The sequence below is a fragment of the Nyctereutes procyonoides genome, unplaced genomic scaffold, assembly GCF_905146905.1.
Source record: "Nyctereutes procyonoides isolate TBG_1078 unplaced genomic scaffold, NYPRO_anot_genome, whole genome shotgun sequence".
Classification (NCBI taxonomy): Eukaryota; Metazoa; Chordata; class Mammalia; order Carnivora; family Canidae; genus Nyctereutes; species Nyctereutes procyonoides.
In genome coordinates, this window is record NW_026575140.1 from 43,834,067 (window position 1) to 43,841,230 (window position 7,164).

The window sequence follows — 7,164 nt, forward strand, 5'->3', positions numbered from 1 at the left end:
TTGCAGTACGTGATATTTTCTGTCTTAAAATGCTCTGACTTCCTCAATAATTATGAAGTTCTTAAGGACAACCAATCTTACACATTTTTGTATCCCTAGTAAAACTACAAGTACATAGCAAATTCTCCATAAACGTTTGTTGAAATTAAAAATAGTTGTCCCTTGGAAATAATGTTTCTTTGGCAGAGATCTACTGGTGCCAGGTATTTTCTTTCTTTCTTTCTTTCTTTCTTTCTTTCTTTCTTTCTTTCTTTTCTTTCTTTTTCTTCTTTATTTCTTTCTTTCTTTCTTCTACTTTCATTTAGAGAAAGGCACATTACAGAGAGGCAAAAGAATTTAATTTGGAGTCAAGCTTCGTTTTCATCTCAGCTCTGCTGCTTACTAGCCTGTAACCTTGGGCCATTTACTTAATCTTTCTGATGCTCTGTTTCTCTGTATATGAAATCATGATGATAATTTTGTCTTCTCTGTTTTGATGCTGAAATTGAAAAAAACATAAGAAACATGCTAAGCATTCAAGAAATATGTTGCACCATATACAGTACCCAACCCTTGGTAGGATTCCAAAACTTCTATTACTGTTGTTTTATCTTTACTAATTCCCCATTTGAAGAGGAATGGGAAATCTGAGAATTCCTAAAGTCACTTGGAAAACCAGGGAGGCTCTGTATTCTAGGATATTGTGTAGCCATTTCCATTCATTTTTTAAAAAAGATTTTATCTATTCATTCATGAAAGACACACAGAGAGAGGCAGAGACACAGGCAGAGGGAGAAGCAGGCTCCATGCAGGGACCCCTATGTGGGACTCGATCCCAGGTCTCCAGGATCATGCCCTGAGCCGAAGGCAGACGGTCAACCACTGAGCCACCCAGGTGTCCCCATTTCCGTTTATTTAGCAATAAAGTACATTTGCTGAGATCTGAAATCCTGTGGAAGTTAATGAGCCAATGATAGAATCCGCCCTTGGAGTTACCTATCCTAGTCTCCTGAGCTCCCTGAGTTCACAGGTTCAATGTAGTTTGCAGCCAATTATTGTTTTGAGTGGGAGGCCTGCCAGCAGCATTAGTTTGAGAATTTGTTGCTAAGTCGGGCTTTGTTTCCATTTTAGAGCATGCAAAGGGGAATTGTGGTGGCTTAGAGACTCCATACCACAGTTTTGGAAATCTGACCAAGAGTTCCTCAGAGCAGTTTTACATGGAGTTTTTCTGTGGTGAGAACCTTATCCAATGAGTACCATGAACTAGTCTATCGCTAAAATGGCTTGGTCCCTCGCCCAAAATGGAAGAGCAACAGTTTGATGAGGAATCTTGGTCTCTTCATTTTTAGCAATCAAGGAACTAAATGGTTTGTGCCTCCTCTTTGCACAGAGTGAATGATTAATAGCTTTTCTTAAAAATCTTTCCCCTCAGTTGCCTGGGTGGCTCAGTCAGTTGAGCATCTGACTCTTAGTTTCACCTGAGGTCATGATCTCAAGGTCCTGGGATTGAGCCCAGGGTCTGGCCTGGGGCTCAGTGGGGAATCCGCTTGAAATTCTCTCCTCCCACCCTGCCCCTTCCCCACTTGTGTGTTCATGCTCTCTCTGTCTCAAATAAATCTTTGGGAAAAAAATCTTTCCCCAGTTCTTTGTTCCAATGTCATTTGGGTTTCTACTCTGGTCTGGAATCATGCTAGATTCTGTGGCAGTGAATGAAACCAACACAGTCCCTGACAGGTGATTCTGCTGCAGGTGGTTGTAGACCACACTTTGAGAAATGTTAAGTGCTCACTTTGGCAACACATATACTAAAATTAGAATGATACAGAGAAGATTAGCATGGCCCCTGTGCAAGGAGAAACGTTAAGATGGAGAAAACAGACTTGCAAATGGACAATTACAAGGTCACATGTTAAGTACTGGAACTTCTGGGGAGGAAACCAGTAATGAACAGGTGTCCAACTTAGTCACAAGCAAGGAGTACAGGAGCACTCTAATGAGAAGGTAAAGCCATCAGTCAAATTTCACGGTGGTCTACAGTCTCCTAGGGACAACTGTGGCCCACCTGCCAATCATTTCATCATTTTTTAAAGTTCAAATAGCTACATAGTCAGTAGTGTCTTCACTATATAAAATAGATGACTGAACTTGATCCTTCAGATTCAAGACAGAGGGGAGGATAAAGGAGTCTCTTATTAATAGAACATGTGGACTGGGATTGGAACCAGAAAGTTAGTTCTTAGGTCTGGGTGATGTCTCTTACAAGCCATCTGTTCTAATATTCTACTCTCTCTTCTCTCTGGTTGACTTTTTTTTTTATTTTTTTTAATTTTTTTTAATTTTTTTATTTAGTTATGATAGTCACGGAGAGAGAGAGAGGCAGAGACACAGGCAGAGGGAGAAGCAGGCTCCATGCACCGGAAGCCCGACGTGGGATTCGATCCCGGGTCTCCAGGATCGCGCCCTGGGCCAAAGGCAGGCGCCAAACCGCTGCGCCACCCAGGGATCCCCTATGGTTGACTTTCTTAATTCATTTGTGGTGTTTGCTCCTTCCTAGCTTCAGTGTGAAAAATCACACCCACTATTTATTAGGTGGTTCTGTGTAGTGGGTGCTATGCTAAGTGCCTTTTCACAACTCTGGGTATTATTGTTTGTATTGTATAGATGAAGAAACTGAGGCCAAGAGAAGTTAAGCTTTATAGAGATGACATAGCTAATAAGTATTGTTGGGACCTGGACCCAGGTTTTCTGATCCAAAGACCCATGATTTTTGCTACCATGTTATATGGCTGTGTGGTTATATACACACACCCACACCCACACAGATGGTTCTGTATGTATATAAGGATTATCTATTTCCTGCAATATGGGGCTCAAGGCTCCTATGACTCCTTATGTCTTTTTAGTTTCTTTTTTTTAAAAAATATTTTATTTATTTATTTATTCATGGGGGCGGGCAGAGACACAGACACAGGCAGAGGGGAGAGCAGGCTCCATGCAGGGAGCCCGACGTGGGACTCGATCTGGGGTCTCCAGGATCACGCCCTGGGCCGAAGGCAGCGCCAAACCACTGAGCCACTGGGGCTGCCCTCCTTTTAGTTTCAACTACTACTTCTTTTTTTTTAAAAAAAGATTTTATTTACTTATTTGTGAGAGACACACAGAGACAGGCAGAGACATAGGCAGAGGGAGAAGCAGGCTTCCTGCAGGGAGTCTGATGCAGGACTCAATCCCAGGACTCCGGGATCACAACCTGAGCCAAAGGCAGACAATCACTGAGCCACCCAGGTGCCCCTCAACTACTACTTCTTCTTCTTCTTTTTTTTTTTTTTCCACTACTACTTCTAACTACTTTTTCCTCTTAGTGTTTTCTAAAACTTTTGAGAATAAAAATTTGTTTGGTCCAGCTAATCTTTTTGTCATGCCTTGGCATGTGATAGATTGGCTACCTTCATGTCACATGCCCACACTGTTCTAATCTTTTGCCCTCCACCCCCAGAAGACAATCAATGCTGAACAGGGGCCAACGTGGGGCAATATGATTTATATGGGCTCGGAACATCAAGGATTAGTAGTTTATCAAGCAAAAAACTTTTATTGGTCTATCACATACCAATTGTGTGAACATTTTGACACCAGACTAGTAGCTCAGAGCTTGCTCTTTGGTGTTTAAAGACCTGGGTTTGCATACTGGTACCACCATCTAAAAGTTGTATTACCTTGGGCAAATGACTTTATTTCTAAGGTTTTTCTCTACTGGCAATATAGAAGATATCACATGACTCTTCCTGGGTATTGAGAATCTCTTGGGTATAGACACTGGGCTAAATATTAGAACTCCTGGATGCATGAGTTACCATCCTGAGGAGCTTCGTTTGCAGTCTAACAGCAAGCAGTTCAAAAGATTCATTGGTCGGAGGAAGGGGGAGGGCTGTAAAATGCATATTGCAGGACTTCAGTAAATTTGGGATGGAGCACAGAATTCAGAGTTTTTTTTTTTTTAAAAAAAACTTTATTTATTCATGAGAGACACATGGAGAGAGGCAGAGGCATAGGCAGAAGGAGAAGCAGGCTCCCTGCGGGAAGCCAGATGCAGGACTCAATCCCAGGACTCTGGGATCACAACCTGAACCAAAGGCAGACGCTCAATCACTGAACGATCCAGGCATCCCAGGATTTGGAGTTTAAGAGTGCCTCAAGGTGAAACGTTAGGATGGAGAAAACAAGACTTTCAAACGGATAGTCACAAAGCTGCTTGTTAAATGCTGGAGGACATCTAGTGCTCAGAGAATACCGAAGAGCTTTGGAGCCGGAAAGGAGGAGCGATAAATTCTGTGTCTGTGGGGTGGATAGTGTGAGAGAAGACTTCATGGAGGTGACATCTAAGTTGGATAAGGACTTGCCAGGTGGGGAGAAGGGGAAGGTTTTCAAGACTGCTAGAAAAGGTGTTTTCTAGAAGTGGTGAGGCATTTGTTGGGAGTTGGGACAGAGTGGCTTCAATAAGCCTAAAAAGACCAGAGCACAGAGAGCTTGTTTATTGTGTTAACTTTATTTCTCTGTGATGGGAAATCAGAAATGATTAGGTTACTGAGTTACAAGTTCAGATTTGACTTTGGTTTCAGTGTGGAGAACAGAATAATAGAAGTAAGGAGGATTGCATATTGACTGGGGAGGAGGCTGTGGTCCTAATGCAGGTCAGCTGTGACAAGGAACTGACGGAAGTGACGTCAGCCGATGGGCTACATATGGAGCACTGGGAGGGGCATGACACATAGGCAGGGAGCTGGAGTGGAGGCAGAGTGTAAGAAGTCTAGTTTGGAGAGCAGCAACATCCACCCTGGTGTGCAATCAGATGCAGATTTAGGTGGAGAATGAGAGAAAGCAGTACTGAGTTTTAGTTAGGTACAGCTATTAGAGAAGCTAGTGAACAGTTGGAAAAATGGAAAGCTAGCTCAAAAGGGAGATGAGGCTTTGTTTAGAAGTTTGCAAAACTCTGATGTCTTGGTGATAATTGAAGGCATGAGTATGAGTGAGAGTTCTCAAAAAGAACCTTAGAGTGAAAAAGAGGGACATAGGATTGGAATTTCAAGAAATAGGACCCCAAGAAATACCAATATACAAAGGGTAGGCAAAGCAAGAGAAGCCATTTTGGAGTTTCAGAAGGATAGCTTAGAGATGTGAGACAACTTTGGTGACAGTAACCTTGAAGAATCCAGTACAAAACATTAATACTGCCATTATTTTAGCTTTTTTTCACTCTCACTACATGGTCTAAAATGTTTCACTGATTGCCATGTACAATAACATAATAATCTAAAACAAGTTATAGGATCTTTTCTCTGTCAAATGCCAATTCAACTTTGGGGACAGAAGACAACAGGTAGATTTTTTTTTTATCCTATCATTCATTAAACCTTCATTTTTACTGTGCGTGGTACTGAGCTAAGTGTGAATGGTGGAGAGGTGGATTGGTCTCTGCCCTCAAGCTTACCTAATTCTAGCATGTGGGACTTATGTAAGGCATCACAGATACTAAATGATGGTGTAGCAGGAGTCTGTTGTCCCCATCTTAAGGGAGCATAGAGTGAAGAGCGTCACAAAATAGAAACATAGGAGGCAGCACTGATTGGGAAATTCAGAATAGAGCAATAATCACGAGGAGGCATTGGGCCAGGAAAAGCTTAGAAGAGGTGGTTTTTAAAATTTATTTATTTATTTATTCATTCATTCATTCATTCATTCCTGAGAGACACGCAGAGGGAGGCAGAGACCTAGGCAGAGGGAGAAGCAGGGTCCCTGTGGGGAGCCCGATGTGGGACTCGATTCCAGGGCCCCGGGATCACGACCTGAGCCAAAAGCAGACGCTCAACCACTGAGCCACCCAGGTGCCCCAAGAAGTGGGGTTTTTAATACAATGTAGTCAAAGAAATACAACAGAAGGTTTTACTAGAAAGCGCAAAAGAGCGCTCACGAAGTCCAGGTCCTAGCGCTACTATTCCCTTAGGTACCCCCTGGGCAGGCCCGTCCACCTCCCGGGGCAGGGCCCTGTTCTTAGGGACCCGCAGCAGCAACCTCACAGCCCTAGGGGGGACGGAGGGCGGCCTTGCCATACCCCTCCCCCACCCCAACCACCCACTTGTTCCGGGTGCGCCCCTCAGGTGATCGCTAAGAAAGCCTGAGCCAGGAGTAAATGGGAAGGTTACCCCTGCCTCCCCGTGCTTCGCAGATGCGTGGGGCCAGCTCCCTTTCGGTAGTTTTGTGGGTTTTGTTTTGCTTTTGATGGGATCAGATGGCTCATCTCCAAAGGGAGACAGAAAGGACTACGTCGTACTTAAGAGCAGGATCCTTGGAATCAGACGTGCTTAAATCCTGGATCGGCCTCCTGTCCCTTGGGTGACCTTCGGCAATTTATTCCACCTCTCCCAGCCTCAGTCTGTTGTTACCTAAGAGTCTAGGATACGACACCTCCCTCCTGGGGATGTGGCGGGATTAAAGGCCAACGTGTAGAGCCCCCAGCGCGCAGGGCCGGGCACTCAGTAGCCGGTTAAGAGAAGAAACCTGTCGGTCGGGCCAGCGACGGCCCCTGAGCCCCCGCCGAGGAGCAGGGGGAGCGCCAGCGGCGGTCCCTCCCCTCCTTCCCCAACTCCGCCAGGCTCGAAAGCCCCGCGCGCCCCAGAACTGCAAGGCTCGCCGGAGGGGTGGGCCTGGAACGGGTGCATCCCGGAGTCGGGGCTCGGGCAGGAGAGCTGGGCGGCGGCGCGCCGCCTCGGGCCGCCGGGAGGTCGCGGAGACCCCGCCCCCGCCCCCGCCCCCGCGGGGCCCCGACCGAGGAGCCGCGCGGCTCCCCCGCCCCCCGCCCCCCGCCCCGCCGCGGCTGGGGGCCGGCCGGTTCGGAGGCGGGAGCCGGGGGAAGAGGGCGGGGCGACCGCGGGAATTTCCCCGCCCCTCTCCCTCCTTCCATAAATCACCGCAGTCGCTGCGGCGGCCGCGCCGGGAAGTGCACGGAGCCGGGGAGCGGCGTGGTGGCACCAGACGCCTCCCATTCCCCCCGCCGCGGGCTTGCTCGCTTTCTCTGGTTGTTTTTTTTTTTTTTTTTTTTTTAAATTCCTCCCCCCTCCCTCCTCGCTCGGGTGGCTGCCCAGGCTCGCAGCTCGGGCGCCGCCGCCGCCGCCGCCGCCGCCGGGACTC

At 46.7% G+C, this 7,164-nt stretch overlaps 1 non-coding gene across 1 annotated transcript; it reads left to right on the forward strand.

Moving 5' to 3' along the window:
- Nucleotides 1-1,760: 1,760 nt before the first annotated feature.
- On the forward strand, nucleotides 1,761-1,867 carry LOC129498037 (U6 spliceosomal RNA). The gene has a single exon (XR_008662069.1). It is a non-coding gene; the product is annotated as a U6 spliceosomal RNA (small nuclear RNA).
- Nucleotides 1,868-7,164: the final 5,297 nt, after the last annotated feature.